Raw genomic sequence first — 17,658 nt, 5'->3', positions numbered from 1 at the left:
AGTCTCTAACTCACCCTTCTCCCTGCTTACAGCTCAGCAGTTCCCGTTTGGTCACACTCTGTTGCACATCGCTACTGAACATAGCGTCCATCGCCTGAAGGAATTTCGATAGATCCTCCATGGCATCATTCTGCGTCGCCATAAGCGGTCGAATCCACTCTCTCACCCCATCCTGCAAGTGCCCCACAATATAAGCAACTTTGGCTGCGTCATTTTCAAAATCATTTTGCTGCAGCTGCAAGGCATATTCTATTTCTGTTCTAAATGCCCCATACTCTTGAGGCTTTCCCCCAAACTAGTGCACCAGTCCCGGTACCTTCCTCGCTATGGGGGTGGGTTTCCCCTGAGCATCCAGCGACAGTCGTTCGTCCAGCCTCTCCGTCAGGATGGCTATGTGCTCTTCCAAGTCGCGGTTTCTCTCCTCCAGCGATTGGCCTCCAGCCGCCCCTCCCGTGGCTCCTGCTCCTCCGGTCTTACTCATGATGCCCCCTTCTGCTTGTTGCGTACGAGCAACTTTCAGTGACAGACAGATTGTTGTAGTGGTTGGGAGTTACTCGTGCGTAATCCTGCCCCGTTGGAGCATCGGATTGCCTGGTTAAACCCTCCGGACTGCACAGCCCATCTCAGCGTGGCTGCCCTTAGTCACTCGTAGAATCTGTCTGTGGGCGTTTATTAAAGGGCTGCCAACATAAGAGTTGTTTGACGCCGAAGCGTCTCCGCCTCTCACTGCGCGGGAGTCTCCCGCGCAGGGTGGGCGTGGGCAGCGGGGTGCTTGGGCTCTCCTCACTAACTTCCAACGAAGAGTCCTGGAGCCCCTGCACCTCCCTGTCCCGTTGCTCTCCTGGATCCCTGGTGTTACACTTATTCTCTTCCCCTCTTTCCCAGCCGAGTCTCCCCCTAGCGCTGGGACCTTCTCCTGCAGAATCAGAGACCCTCTCCTTCTCCCGTGCCTCTGATGTCAGTTCCCTGACATGGTGCTTCTGCAGTCTCTTTAGCACTTCCCTGACGTCTCTGACATGTTGCTCCTCATTGTCTGAATAGATTAAGACGTCGTCCAAGAAGGCTACGCAGTTCTTGTACAGCAGGGACCCCAACACGTGGTGCATGAAAGCTTGAAAACAGGCGGAGCCCGACTGTAATCCAAAAGGCATAACTAGGTACTCAAAGGCCCCCAGGGGTGTGAACATTGTGGTCTTCCATTCGTCCCCCTCCCTCATCCTAATCAAGTTGTATGCTCCCCTGAGGTCCAGCTTGGTGAAAATTTTCCCCTGCCTCACCCGTGTTAAAATGTCGTCAGTCCTGGGCATTGGGAAGGTCACGGGTTCCGACACCAAATTGACGGCCCTAAAGTCCACAACGAGCCTGGGTTGATTTGTGTCTTTTTTGTCCACAAAGAACACTGGACTGCCCCCCACCGCCTTTGATTCTCTTATGAAACCTCTTTTCAGGTTCTTGTCAATAAATTCCCGCAACTCTTTCATCTCCCTGTCCGACATGGCATACAGTTTTCCCACCGGCAGCTGCGCCCCTGGGAGCAAGTTGATTTGGCAGTCAAAGGGTCTATGGGGGGGTAGTCTATCCGCCTCCTTCTCGCTGAAGACCTCCTGCAGGTCAGCATATTGTGGTGGCACCTCCCCTCTCGGCTCCACAGCTATCCCAGCCACCCTGGCCACGGTCATTCTTGGGGTTCCCCCCTAGACAGTGTTCCAAGCAGTAAGCTGACCCAAAGGTGACCGTTCTCTGATGCCATGACACCACTGGATCATGTTGTGCTAGCCAGCTCATCCCTAATATTATTGGGGGTCCTGCCAGTGAGGCTACGTGAAAGGCGATAGTCTCTGTGTGCCTGGAAACCCTCATCCTCATTGGTGGGGTCTGGTGCGTCACTTCCCCTCCCAGAAGCTCCCTGCCATCAATGGTGGTCACTTGCAAGGAAAAATCCAGGGGCAGCAGGTGGAGCTGGTGCTCTAGTGTGAAGTCCTTGCTGAAGAAATTGCAGGAACTGCCTGAATCCAATAGCCCCTTCACCTTGACTGGGTGCCCATTCGGGAGCTCTAGCACCACCTCTATGGCTATAGCCGCCCTGGGAGGGTCTGGTTGGGGCACTTCTATTGGTTGCTGGCCTGGCTGCTGTGCCCGCTGAGTGGCAGCCAAGCGTTGGCGTTTCCCTGCTCCTGCCCCTTTTCCACCTCCTCCTCACGTCCTGCAGCTCCCACCATCCCTTGCCAGGCCTTTCTTTGAGGGCAGACCCTGGCAAAATGTCCTGGCTGCTGGCAGAGGAAACACTTCTTGGTGGTTTTCCAATCCTTTCCCTCCCTCTTGCGACCTTCACTGGAGTTTGAAACCTCCCGCGTGCACGCGCCATCTATTTCCATTGGCTCCGCCGGCGGGGAGGGCTGCCTTGGTATTTCAGGAATGCGGTAGTCATGGTAACATTCCCCTCTCCCTTCGCGCTTCTCCTGAACCTGCGCTTCCTGTCTTACACCAATCACAAGCACAGCCTTGGTCAGCTGATCCATCGACTGCGGGCGGGGCGCGAGGGAAAGCTCGTCCTTCACCGTTGGGGACAACCCCTCCTCGAACAACATCTGAATGGGTTCAGAGTCCAATTCCCACCCGAGCCGGTGGACTAACATTGCAAAGCGTGACCAGTAGTCTCTAACTGACTGGTTCCCCTGTTTACAGCCCATCAGTTCCCGCCGAGTCACACTTTGCTGTACATCACTGGAATACATCGCATCCATCACCTGGAAGAATTTCCTCAGGTCTTTCAAGGCGGCATTCTGCGTTGCCATTAGGGGCCTGATCCATTCCCTGGCCCCATCCTGCAGATGTCCCACAATATAGGCCACCCTCTCCCCATCGTCCGCAAAATTCTTATGCTGCAGTTCCAAAGCGTACTCTATTTCCGTTCAGAACGCGTTGTAGTCTTGGGGCGTCCCCCAAAACTTGTGTACTAGTCCCGGTACTTTCCTTGCTATGGGGGTGGGTCTGACCTGTGCATCGTGAGCCCGCCTTTCTTCCAGCCGCGCCGTCAGAAGAGCCACATGCTGTTCCAAATCTCGGTTCCTCTCCACCAGATTTTGCACTCCAGATGCTCCCTCCGTAGCGCCGGCTTCTCTGGTCTGCCTCATGATGCTGCTTGCCTGTCGCTGCGCACAAGCAACGTCAAAGACTGACGGATTGCTGTAATGAATATAGGGGTTGCTTGTGCGTAAGTTGCCGCCACTCCTGGCTATGTTGCCTTGTTAAACCTTTTCTGTCTGGACAGCCCTTCACTTCGTGGCTGCCTCAGTCGCTAGCAGAATCCGTCAGTGGGCGTTTCTTAAACCTTTTACAGCATAAAAGCTGTTTGACGCCAAGTCTCCTCCTACTCTCCCTGCGCGGAAGTCTTCTGCGCAGGGAGGGTGTAGGTAGCGGGGGACCCGTGCTCTCCCTGCTGGTGTTCAGCAAAGAGTCCTGGAGCCCTCTCGCCGATTCCCCCATCTGCCCCCCTTTATCCCTGGTGTTGAGCTGATTTCCTTCCCCCGCTGAGCTACCTCTCTCCCTGCTGGGTCCCTCTCCAGCATCACTTGAGAGCCTTCCCTCCGCCTCTGGCTCCGATGTCAGTTCCCTGACAATATCAAAAAGAGGAAGTGCCAATAGAAGAAATAGAGGAATATATAAAGAAAAATAAATTAATAGAGATAGCAGAAGAAGACCATAAATTATTAAATGAACCAATATCAACCGTAGAAATTAAGGAATCAATTCAAAAATTCAAAATAGAGAAATGCCCAGGTCCAGACGGCATACCAGCAGAATACTACAAAGAAATGTTAAATGAATTAATCGACCCACTAAAAGAAGTAATAGAGGAAGCAGTAGAGAAAGGGAATATTCCAGACTCTTGGACTCAAGCATATATAACGCTCCTGCCAAAACAAGGTACAGACTTGGAATCTGTCTCAAATTATAGACCCATTTGATTGTTAAATTCGGATTATAAAATTTATGCAGGATTATTGGCTAACAGGTTGAAAAAAATAATAGGAAAAATAGTACATAAAAATCAGGCTGGATTTGTTCAAGGTAGACAAATAAAGGATAATATTAGAAATATAATAGACATAATGGAATATTTACAAGTAAGAAGAGATAAACAAGCAGCCCTGATTTCAATCGATGCGGAGAAGGCTTTCAATAAAATCTCATGGGAATTTATGAAAAAACTATTAAAAGAATTGTGTCTAGGTGAAAAATTCCAAAAAGGTATAAATGCAATATATAACCAACAGAAAACAAAAATTATTATTAATGGAGAGTTTGGAGAAGAAATCAATATCTTTAAAGGTACAAGACAAGGATGCCCCCATCCCCAATGTTATTTATAATAGTATTAGAGGTTCTATTAAAGAAAATAAGGAAGGACAACCAAATAAGAGGAATAGCAGTTGGTGAAAAAAGATACAAGTTAAGAGCCTTTGCAGACGATGTTATGATCACAACAGAAAATCCCCTACAATGTACACCTAGAATATTGGAATGCATAAACGAATATGGCAGATTAGCAGGATTCAAATTAAACTATGGGGAAACTAAAATATTAGTGAAAAATATGGAAGAAAAAGATAAAGTGAAATTACAAGAAATTACAGGATTGGAAATTAATAAGAAAATAAGGTATCTTGGAATAAATTTAACAACAAACACTATAGATTTAAGTAATGAGAACTATGGGAAAACATGGAATGAAATAAAAAATGATTTGCAAGTATGGGGAAAATTAGATCTTTCCTTACTAGGGAAAATATCGGTAATAAAGATTGAACATATTACCAAGGTTGATGTTTTTATTTCAAAGTATCCCAATACTAGGAGGAGATAAATGTTTTAATAATTGGAAAAGAGATTTGGCCAAATTTGTGTGGTCAGGGGAAAAACCAAGAATAAAACACAAAATAATGATAGACAAGAGGGAGAGAGGAGGATTTGGTCTCCGAGATACGGAGTTATATCACGAAGCGGTGGGTCTGACCTGGCTAAAGGAATGGATCAAATTAGATGACTCGGATGTATTGGATTTAGAGGGAGTAGAGACGAGATTTGGATGGCATGCGTATCTAATAGATGAAAAAGTCAAAGTACATAGCCCATATAGTTAGAAAGTCTATATATAAAATATGGGAGAAATATAAAAGACTCCTAGAACCGAAAACTCCCTGGTGGGCATCGCCGGCAGAAATTGTTGCAGTGAAAAAATTAAATATGAAAGAAAATTGGGCTACCTATAAAATTCTATTAAAGGAAGAAAACGGAGAATTGGAATTAAAGGATTATACAGAAATTAAAGCTCATATTAGTGATTGGTTCCAATATATTCAAATTAAGTATAGATTAGTTAAAGACAAAAAGCTAGGATTTGAAAAAGAAATATCAAAATTCGATAAATACTTAATACAAGAAAAATAAAAAAATATATCTAAATTGTATAATCTGATCTTAGAGTGGGAAACAAAGGATGAATTGGTTAAAGCATCAATGATTAAATGGGCGCAAGATACTGGGAAAAATATTATGTTTGAACAATGGGAAAAATTGTGGAAAGAAGATATGAAATTCACTATGTGTTATATATTGAAAGAAAATTACCTCAAAATGCAACATAGATGGTATTTAACACCTGAAAGAATAGCAAAAATGAATAAAAACTGTAGCGATGTCTGCTGGTGATGCAACACTTGAAAAGGTACTATGATGCATATATGGTGGAATTGTTTAAACATCAAACAATTTTGGGAAACAATTTATAACGAAATGAAAAAAAATGTTCAGATATTCATTTAGGAAAACACCAGAAGGTTTTCTATTGGGAATAGTACCAGGAAGCCTAAAGGAAGAAGACAAGCCATTATATTTATATGCAACAGTAGCCGCAAGGAAAAGCGGTGTTGTACCGACAAAAATAGAGTGGCTTGCCAAATTATTGGAGTACTACAATATATCCAAAACAATGGGAGAAATTGGAAGGATCTCAAAAGAGAAGATAGACAGGGACTGGAAGGTGTTTAAAAGATACAAAACCATATTGAAAAATCAGAACTCCTATTAGAATGAACAAGTTCCGTTTCAAATACTGAAATACTAAATAAGATGGATAACAATGTGTAACAGAAAAAGAAGTATGAAATTAGGTTAAAGGTGTGTGAAAGAAAGTAATAGAAGTGGAAAGAAATTGCAATTGAGTAGATTGGAAGTCAAACACAAAGGTGGGGTGAGGGGTGGTGGATGGTGGATGGTGATGGGAAAAGGAATTATTCATGGGATTGAGTGTAGGTATGTTTGAACACTTTTAAGGATTGTATGAAATGTATGTTTGTATGCTTGTATATTTGTAATATATGTGTATTAAAATTTCATTTTAATAAATAAAAATTAAAATTAAAAAATAACACATACAGTGGTGCCCCGCAAGACGAATGCCTCACAAGACGAAAAACTCGCTAGACGAAAGGGTTTTCCGTTTTTGCGTTGCTTCGCTAGACGAATTCCCCTATGGGCTTGCTTCGCAAGACAAAAACGTCTTGCGCTTTTTAAAAAAAAGCCGCTTGAAGAGGCGCAGTTGCGACGGACCATGCTTCGCAAGACGAAAAACATCACAAGACGAAAAGACTCGCGGAACGAATTCTTTTCGTCTTGCGAGGCACCATTGTATGGCTGCCTACATTGCACCCATTGGTCCATTTAGCCTCATACTACCTGCTCTGATGGCAGCAGCTTTCTGAGGTTTACCCCCAGCCTCACCTGGAAATGTCAGTATTTGAACCCCTGACCTTCACCATGCAAAGAGTAAACTCCTACCACTGAGCTACAGCCCTTCCCCTCATAATGGTTTCCATCTTTCATCATCTGACCCCTGGCAAAGGTGTATGGGGCTGATGGAAATTGATTTCAACCTCATTTGGAGGGTCCAAGAAGATCAAACATATCCATTCTTAAGGAAATCAGCCCTGAGTGCTCACTGGAAGGACAGATCCTGAAGCTGAGACTCCAATACTTTGGCCACCTAGTGAGAAGAGAAGACTCTCTGGAAAAGACCCTGATGTTGGGAAAGATGGAGGGCACAAGGAGAAGGGGACGGCAGAGGACGAGATGGTTGGACAGTGTTCTCGAAGCTACGAACATGAGTTTGACCAAACTGCGGGAGGCAGTGAAAGACAGGAGTGCCTGGCGTGCTCTGGTCCATGGGGTCACAACTAAACGACTAAACAACAACAACAACAAAGTTTACAATCTGTGTGGCAGCTTTGGGAGATTTGTGGCCCCCTGGACTACAGCTCCCATCAACCCTGACCATTGGTCATGCTGGCTGGGACCAGTAGGAGGTGGAGTCCAACAATATCTGGAAGGCCATAGGTTCGCCATCCCTGCACTAGTACTATAGGAAGCTGCCTTTGAGAAGTTCATTTGTTCAGACAGCTTTTACCCAGACTGGCATCTTCCCAGGGTCCCAGAGACAGATGCCTCTTCCTCCATCCCTTCGCTACTCTGGGCTCACAACTGGAAAAAAACAACAAATATTGCATGCAACGCAGGGGCTCTACCTCTGACCCATGATCTGTCTAGCCCAGTATATTGCATGCTGATCAACAGTGGCTCTCTTTGCTAGCTCCGGTGTGTAAGACTTCCAGCCCCCACTCCAAACAGGAGATACTGGGGATTGAACCAGGGCCCTTTTGTATACAAAGCAGGTGCCCTGCTACTGAGATATGGCTCTTCTTCCTCCCCCAGCAGCAGTGTCTTCCCAGAAGCAGCCAGGTGCCCTTCACTCCTTCACTGACATTCCTTTACTTTCCATTATCCCTCACTCCTCTTAGCCTCACCCCCTGCATCTGCATAATGTAGTTTGGAAGGGCAAATCTGTCCATTTTGGTTTCTGGGTTGGATGGGAGAATCTGTCAATTCTGGTTTCTCATTTTTCCAATCTTAATTCCAGTTCTTCACATAAGTTTCTGTTGTTTGTTTGTTTGTTTGAAAAAGACCTTTCCTCATTAGCATTTTGGTGCTAATTTCTCCTAAGATAAAGATTTTTGATCACAGTTTTGCAGACCATACATTTTTCGTGCGCCTATTCCTAATATAATGCTTGTTTTTTTTTTGCAAGCTACTTTTCACTAAGATCAAGCCATTTCTACATACTTTTACCCAGTTATATGAAGCTTTACAGACATGACTTGGCAGTTGGAAAGCCACCTGTCAGTTACCTGACATCGTAATGGCATCAGGCAACTGACAGGTGGAATGTTCCACTCACCTGTCAAAGTTAGCCACCGGAGGTCGGAACAGATAGGAAAAAAGGCTCCCTTACCCATAACATAAAATGATACTAAAATAATTATAAAGATTGTCAATAAAACCAAACAAATCGAAGTGTAAATAAAGCCACCATTCTTTTTTTAAAACAACAACAACAACAACAACCCAAAACCCAGATAGATATAATAACACATTAATTTGATAAAGGTTCCCCCCCCACACACACCTTTCTTGTCATTGTGATGACATAGAAAACTCAGGGAGAGCTTCGCTTCCTTATTTGCTTCTCCCTTTTCCTTATCCTCTCCTGCACCTTCTTGCGGTTTCCTTGCCACTCTTTTTGTGTCCCCCCACCACCATGATCCCCATAGCATTTCTATGCAGCTCAGGTCTCCAGGCATCAGGTGTCTTTCGTCGCCAACCGTGTCAGGCAGCGAGTGCCCCCCCTCCCAGCATGCCACGCGCCTGGCAGTCGTGTATATAGAGTGGTAAAAATAGCTGGATATCCCATGCAGGGGCAGGTTGCTGGCGAGAAAGAGCCCTCGACTTCCTCAACCCCCCTTTCTTGTCCCCCTGCACCCCAGCGCTGAGAGGTACATATGGATCTTTTGTTGGGGCAGGGCTTCTGGGGGAAAGGACACACCACCACACACACCACCACACACCACTTAATGCAGCAAGAGAGAGCACGCTGCAATTCTTGTTTTTACTATTTTCATTCATTGGGTACCACCCGGCAGAACAAGGAAGCAGGACAGAAATTTTCATTATGTTGCTCATGGTCTCTTTCGTTGTCGTCAGGGATTCAATAGAAGGGTGTAACCCTCGGTTGGCTACTAGGTCCCTTTTGCAGCTCAGTGACTGTGTGCTTGCAGACAAGTAACAATGGAACAATGCAGTGCTGTGCGCTTTTCAGAATTTGATCCCTCTGGCTGGCTTGTCAGTCGTGCGTGTTGCTGTTGTGGCGGCGCTGGTGTGTGTAATACACACACCCATGTCTTGCTTGCGTTGTGCGTTTGGGATCATCAGGAATCTCCCCAGTGAATTCGCTCAAGGTCAGTGTTCCTTCTATCTTGCATCACTGGGTTATCGAACCCCCCCCCATTCATGCCATTAAGAGAAATCACAGTGTGTGTATGTGCCCCCCCCCCCCATAGCCAGCCTCACACCTCCAGCCACAGGGAGATCCCTGTGAAAGGCACGTTCTCTTTTTTACCGGAGTCTGGCTGGAAATGTTGAATCTCTTGGCCAGTTGCTAAGAAACTTTGGGGTGGGGAGCTGCAGCAAGTGTTTGCAGCGTACTGAAATGCTAGACTGAAAAGAGGCAGCAAGAGTGGGAGGAAAGAAAGTGGGGTGCTTTGCAAGCTGGGAACCTGCAGGTGAACATGGGCTGAAATTTCTGTTTACATACCTAAAACAGGTATGTGGAGTTTTGCTGCTCAGGATGTGCAAATGCACTTGAGGTGTGCGTTTGTACAAGAAAGCTTGACTGGTTGCAGTAACCCAACAGGAGAGCAGTTGCTTTGCATGCAGAAGCTCCAGAGTTTATAGCCTGTCATCTCTGGGTGAAAGCACAGGAGAAGGCTCCCTGGTCCAGGTCCTTGCAAAACAGCTGCCTCTTGGAGGATACCAAGACAGCAGAGGCTGGTCCATTAGGCTGAACAAGGTACTGCTCCATCAACCTCAGTCTGTTGTCAGCCACCTACTTTCTTATATCCTCATCATTATTCAGCCGAGGGGGTAGCAATACCTGCCAGCTTCTTCCTTCTCAGTTTCAGAGTTGCTCCTTGTAGAACACAGCAAGGAAAATGGGCACAAAACCAAAATTAGTTGGCTCCTCCAGCTATTGGATGTGGTGCCACTTACTGTTGGCCTTGTCTCCTGCCCTACCAGCCCCAGTGCACACTAGTGGCAACTAGATGCTTCAGGGCTACATCACACATCATCACTCATCAACCATGCTGGGAGCTGGTGTCATGTTTGTTGGAATCTCCATTCGACCAAGCTGATAAAGCTCATCCGGAATCACCCTCCGACGATAATTAATGACCTGAGCCTTTGATGAGGCCTCTAAGCACGTTCCCATTACACAGAGAGTCAAAGCAGCATGCGGAAGTGATGAGATTTATGGCTACATCGCTATGCTTTATTTTCTAGCTACGCAGAAAGAAAAGAAATACAGTGTGGTGTAGTGGTTAAGAGCGGTAGTCACGTAATCTGGGGAACCGGGTTCGCGTCTCCGCTCCTCCACATGCAGCTGCTGGGTGACCTTGGGCCAGTCACACTTCTGTGAAGTCTCTCAGCCCCACTCACCTCACAGAGTGTTTGTTGTGGGGGAGGAAGGGAAAGGAGAATGTTAGCCGCTTTGAGACTCCTGAAGGGGAGTGAAAGGCGGGATATCAAATCCAAACTCTTCTTCTTCTTCTTCTCTCTCTGTGAGAGCAGAGAGCAACTGAGACAAACAAAGGAACAGGAAACCAGTAACGTCACATCCGTCTCCTGTCTTCCGTGAGACTTCCAACAGTCTGGAATGTCTCTGGAATGTAAACAGAGTCTTGTGACTCTAAGCAGCTGCACAGTGGCAAACAGAAACTAACAATGTTCTCAGTCCCCAGGATAGAGGGTGCTGGGGTAGGCAGACAAATAGCCTGAGCTGGTGTAGGGCAGCTTTCTGTGTCCAAAATGTAGCTGAGTAACACGGGGACAAATAGAAGAAGATACCTTCACCCCGTTATGGCTCCCCTTTATCACGTACACAGCCCAACAAGACAATGACAAAAACCCACCAACAGCATACAAATCAATATGGCTAACCTGATCCAAAACACCCACCCACCCCACTCACACACGAAAACAAAGACCACCACAGCCAACCATAATTGAATAACCACACCCTAGGCCAAACCCAACCTCTCTCACCACCAAAGGAACACAAGTGAACAGCAAAGAACCTGCACAAGCAATGCTGACACCAAACCCTACATATAGTAAGTAAAATAGAAACATCGCCTCCCGACCCCCCCCATCTCCCCCCCACCTCTTTCCCCCTTTTCTTCCTAATGTCTCAACAAATGAAACTGATTTGTAAAAATGTTACATGGGGGGGGGGGAATACGAGAGAGAGACATTGCATACACTTTTGTAAATCAATAAAATCTTTAATAAAAAAACAAAAACAAAATGTAGCTGAGTAGTAGAACAACTGCTTTGCTGTTCCCATCATCTGCAGCTGGAAGGATCCAGTAGCAACAGGTGGAAAACCCTGCCCACCGCAGACCTTGGAGAACTGCTGCAAGTCAGAGTGCATAGTCAATGCTGTCATCCGTTTAAGAGACGGCACGGTTAAGGGCAAATAGAGCTTGAGGGTGTCCGCCAGGGCTTGGCACACCCCCGAACCCCCCCCCCCCCCACGGAAGAGGGGGGATCCCAGGGGTCCATCAGAAGTGGAGAAACTCGTCCTCCTGAACCCCCCTGCTTGCCACTTTGCGTGCGGGGGAAAGGGAAGAGGCTTGAGTCCGCTCATGGCTCCAGCGCACTCTATTGCCAAAGCCACATTCCGTCACCAGAAGCAGCGGATCTTCCAATTGGAGGTAAAAGCCAAATAAAGTTTTTAAAGAAAGAAATTAGGTCTAAATTAATTAATTTGGTGAAACAGAAGCTAAACAGGAAGTCAGCTTTGATTTCTGTGGACTGGCTCTGCAAGAGATGTTTTTGTGAATGGGAGATAGAGAACTGCCTACAGCCATGGAGACTTAGTTACAAATTGGCTCTGACTTTGGGAACGGTTCCCTTCTTTTGGATAAATGTTAGAGACTATTGTGTCAAGCTGTCCTTTGGGATAAAAAGAAGATATAAGCTGGAGGAATTTGAACAGTCTTTTGGAAATTGGTGGTGCAGAAGAATAAAAGGGGAAAGGAAAAACCCCAGACTTTGGGGTTTGGAGGTATAAGAGGGAGCTAGCAGGGAACTCTTGGCACTATTGAGGGGAAACCTTAGGAAGTGGAAAAGAGCCTGGAATAGCTCTCAAAGCAACCTCACTGCCCCATTGTAAGAGCCTGCCAAGAAAGAAGTGCCAACTGGAACTCCAGCATGTTTGTGATTTAAACATTACCGTAGTTTTCGCTCCAAAACACGCACTTTTTTGCTCCTAGAAAGTAAGGGAAAATGCCTGTGCGTGTTACGGAGCGAATGCACGGATCGGAGCCATGGCTGCCGTCAGTCAAGCAAAGCGGGAGCCGCTTACACACTCTACGAGGCTCTCGCTTTGCTTGCTTTAAAGTGACCTGGAGCAGGGGAGGAGGGAGGGAAGGAGAGCCATGGCAGCAAAGCGGGCAGCAGCCGCTTACACGGGAGGAGGGACAGACGCTAGCAAAGGTCCGCGCGCTCTCTAAACAGAGCAATGAGGCTGCAGAGGGACAGCAGGAAAGATAAAATTTAAGCAACCAGCAGCAAAATAAAACCAACCTCAAGCTCTGAGCCACGCAGTGAAAACCAGGAAGTAAAAAAAAAGGCTGGGGATGAGGGAGAGGGGAAAACTTCGCAAATCCCCGCATCTCAGCTGATCCGCTGGGACGGAGCAGCTTGTTTTCAGGCAGGATAGATTCGAGCATTGTCTGGGTCCTAGTGCCCCTACCGCTTTTTTGTTCTCCATTCTATTGCTGCTGGTGGCTGCTTATCACTCAGGCTGCAAGGAGGAGCGCTTTTACACAGCTAATGGCGAATCCCCTGCAATCCAAGTCCTCCTCACTTGCTCAAATCTATTCTGCCTCAAAACAAGGAGCGGAAGGAAAAGGCTGCAAACTGTTAAATGGAAAAAAACCCAGGCACAGGGCAAATACCTTAAGTATCCCTTTAAAGCAACAGTGCTCTTTCCCTCCCTCCTCCCTGTTCAGCTCGCCGAAAAGCTCCTTCTCCACGTGTGCTCCTTGTCCCTTGAGTGCTTTTCCTTCCCTCCCCACTTAAAACGTGGTTACAAAGCATGGATCCTCAGGATTTTTGCATTGGGCTACCCCAAACCCACCGTCAGATCACATGTCTGTGGCCACAGCATGAACCATAAAAATCATACATCCACTGTTTTGTTTAGAATATTTTTTCTTGTTTTCCTCCTCTATTTTTTATAAATATTTTATTAAGTTTTCACAATTAAAAAAACATACAAAGACAAAGAAAATACAAAATCACAAAAAACAATACAATACAAAAATACAAACATTAAACACATCAAAAGAAGAAGAAAAAAGAGATAAAAACACATATAGTTATAAAAAACCAAAATTCCCTCTTTCTTAATTTCTCATCTTCAAATAACTTATTTTCCTGACTTCCTCACGTCTCCCATTCTTTTATCCCTTTTTAAAAATTAATTCAGCAAATTCATGTCCAATTAATTTATCTGTTATTAATCCAATCTTACATTTTACTTTGTTGCTAAAGCCCCTGCGATTCATTTCAATGTCCTCAACATTCAAAGATTTTACAGTATTTCTGCAAATAAATTTTAAATTTCTTCCAATCTTCCTCCACCGACTCCTCTCCCTGGTCTCGGATTCTGCCAGTCATTTCCGCCATCTCCATATAATCTATTAGTTGCATCTGCTAATCTTCTAAGGTGGGTAGATCTTGTGTCTTCCAATGCTTTGCGATGAGGATTCTTGCTGCTGCTGTAGCATACATAAACAAAGTTCTATCTTTCTTTAACACCGATTGGTTCACTATGCCCAGGAGGAAGGCCTCTGGTTTCTTCGGGAAAGTATATTTAAATACCTTTTTCAGTTCATTATATATCATTTCCCAGAAGGCCTTGATCCTTGGGCACATCCACCAAAGGTGAAAGAATGTACCTTCAATCTCTTTGCATTTCCAACATTTGTTATCAGGCAAATGATATATTTTTGCAAGCTTGACTGGGGTCATGTACCACCTATACATCATTTTCATAATATTCTCTCTTAAGGCATTACATGCCGTAAATTTAATCCCGGTGGTCCACAACTTCTCCCAGTCAGCAAACATAATGTTATGGCCTATGTCTTGTGCCCATTTTATCATTGCCGATTTTACTGTTTCTTCCTCAGTATTCCATTTCAACAGCAGATTATACATTCTCGAAAGTGTCTTTACATTGGGTTCTAACAGTTCTGTTTCCAACTTTGATTTTTCCACCTGGAAACCAATTTTTTTATTCAAATTATAGACCTCTCTTATTTGAAAATAGTGTAACCAGTCTTGCACCTTCTCTTTAAGTTTGTCATAACTCTGCAATTTCAATTTATCACCTTCCTGTTCTAAAATTTCCCAGTATTTTGGCCATTTGGCTTCCATATTAAGTTTTTTCAAGGCTTTCGCCTCCATAGGTGATAGCCACCTTGGAGTTTTGCTCTCCAAAAAGTCTTTATACCTTATCCAGACATTAAACAATGCTTTTCTGACAATATGGTTTTTAAATGCCTTATGCACTTTTATCTTGCCGTACCATAGATATGCATGCCACCCAAATACATTATCATTCCCTTCAAGATCCAAAACATCTGTATTCTCAAGAAGTAGCCATTCTTTCAGCCAACAAAAAGCTGCTGCCTCACAATAAAGTTTTAAGTCCGGCAGGGCAAACCCCCCTCTGTCTTTAGCATCAGTAAGAATTTTAAATTTTATTCTGGGCTTTTTGCCCTGCCAGACAAATCTAGATATGTCTCTTTGCCACTTCTTGAAACAGTCCATCTTATCAATGATTTGCAATGATTGGAATAAAAATAACATCCTCGGCAATACATTCATCTTAATAACAGCAATTCGACCCAGCAAGGAAAGCTTCAAGTTCGTCCAGATTTCTAAATCTTTTTTCACCTCTGACCAGCATTTCTTATAGTTGTCTTTAAAAAGATTTACATTCTTAGATGTCATGTTCACCCCCAGGTATTTTACCTTCTTTACTATTGTTAGCTCTGTCTCATTCTGAAACCTCTCTCTTTCTATCGGTGTCAAATTTTTCTCCAAAACCTTAGTTTTCAGTTTGTTCAATTTAAAACCTGCCACTTGGCCAAATTCCTGGATTACTTCTAAGGCCCTCTTGGTGCTAGGTATCGGCTCCTGTAATGTCATAACAAGATCATCTGCAAAAGCTTTAAGTTTATATTGTTTAGCTCCGACCTGAATACCCTGAATCAACTGGTCCCTTCTAATCATGTTTAGGAGAACCTCCAGGACTAAAATAAAAAGCAATGGGGAAATTGGGCAACCTTGTCGTGTCCCTTTCTCTATTTTAAACTCTTCAGTAACCATGTTATTTACTATCAATTTTGCTTTTTGTTCAGAATATATCGCACCTATACCATTTTCAAAGTTCTGTCCAACCCCCATCCCCTGAAGATTTTTCTTCATAAAACTCCAAGAAATGTTGTCAAAGGCTTTCTCCGCATCCACAAAAATCAAAACTGCTTTTGTGTTGATGTTCACCTGCAACTTTTCTAGAATATTAATAATATTCCTCGTGTTGTCCGATAAGTGTCTTCCAGGGAGAAAGCCAGCCTGGTCTTTATGTATTATCTCTGCCAAAACTTTTTTCAGTCTTATAGCCAAAATATCAGCAAAAATTGGAGAGGGAGAAATTCCAGAATGAAACAGGTTTGACAGTGGTTAAGAAGGTGAAATACCTAGGGGTTTACTTGACATCTAAAAATCTGAACTTGTATAAAGATAATTATGAAAAATGTTGGTCAGAAATCAAAAAAAGATCTAGAAATATGGTCAAATTTGAAACTGTCAATGTTAGGCCGAATTGCAGCTATTAAGATGAATGTATTGCCTAGAATGTTATTTTTGTTTCAAACTTTGCAGATTCTTGACAAGATGGATTGTTTCAAGAGGTGGCAGAAAGACATTTCGAAATTTGTCTGGCAGGGCAAAAAGCCCAGAATAAAATTCAAAATATTGACAGATGTAAAAGAAAGAGGGGGATTTGCCCTGCCGGACTTAAAATTGTATTATGAAGCAGCAGCGTTTTGCTGGCTGAAAGAGTGGATGCTCCTCGAGAACACAGACATCCTGGATTTGGAAGGTTTTAATAATGAATTTCGTTGGCATTCATATTTATGGTATGACAAAATCAAGGTGCAAAGGGCCTTTAAAAATCATATTGTTAGAAAAGCTTTATATAATGTTTGGATAAGATATAAAGATCTGTTGGAAAACAAAACCCCTAGATGGTTGTCACCCTTGGAGGCTAAGGCATTGAAAAAGCTCAATATGGAGGCCGGATGGCCAAAGTATTGGGAAATTTTGGAACAAGATGGAGATAAATTGAAGTTACAGAGTCATGAGAAATTGAAACCCAAAGTACGAGATTGGCTCCATTATTATCAAATAATGGAGGTGTACAAACAAGATAGGAAAATTGGCTTCCAGGTGGAGAAATCAAAATTAGAAACTGAACTGTTAGAACCCAATACTAAGAACCTGTCAAGAATGTATAATTTGCTGCTGAAATGGAATACACAAGATGAAACAGTTAAATCAGCTATGATTAAGTGGGCACAGGACATTGGTCATAACATTATGTTTGCTGACTGGGAATGGTTGTGGAACACCGGGATGAAATTTACGGCATGTAATGCCTTAAAGGAAAATATTATGAAAATGATCTATAGGTGGTACATGACCCCAATCAAGCTAGCAAAGATTTACCATTTGCCTGATAACAAGTGTTGGAAATGTAAAGAATCTGAAGGTACCTTTTACCACCTCTGGTGGACGTGCCCAAAGATTAAGGTCTTCTGGGAAATGATATATAATGAAATGAAAAAGGTACTTAAATGTACTTTCACCAAGAAACCAGAGGCCTTTCTCTTGGGCATTGTCGGCCAATTGGTGTTAAAGAAAGATAGAAACTTTTTTATGTACGCCACTACAGCAGCAAGAATACTCATCGCAAAGTATTGGAAGACACAAGATCTACCCACTCTGGAAGAATGGCAGATGAAAGTGATGGACTACATGACACTGGCTGAGATGACCGGCAGAATCCGCGACCAGGGGAAAGAGACGGAGGAAGAAGACTGGAAGAAATTTAAAATCTACCTTAAGAACTATTATAAAGTTGAGGAATGCTAAAATGCCGAGGTTTTGAGAAAGAAAGGGAGATTACAGCGATATAAGGTGTCAGGGAACTGACATCGGAAGAAAGGGAGGTGGAAGGGCTCACAGAGGCTGGGAGGGAGTCAGCAGCGAAAGCAGGGACCAGCAGGGGGAGAGAGGGTACTCTGGAGGAGGATCTCAGGAATGCTGAGAGAGACGCAGCAGCCAAAGCAGGAACTAGCAGGGAAGAGGGAGGGATGAGGGACACGTCCAGCGAGAACAGCGGGGAGG

Source organism: Podarcis vaucheri, assembly GCF_965113315.1.
Source record: "Podarcis vaucheri genome assembly, chromosome: W".
Lineage (NCBI taxonomy): Eukaryota > Metazoa > Chordata > Lepidosauria > Squamata > Lacertidae > Podarcis > Podarcis vaucheri.
Note: the sequence above shows the minus strand (reverse complement) of the source record.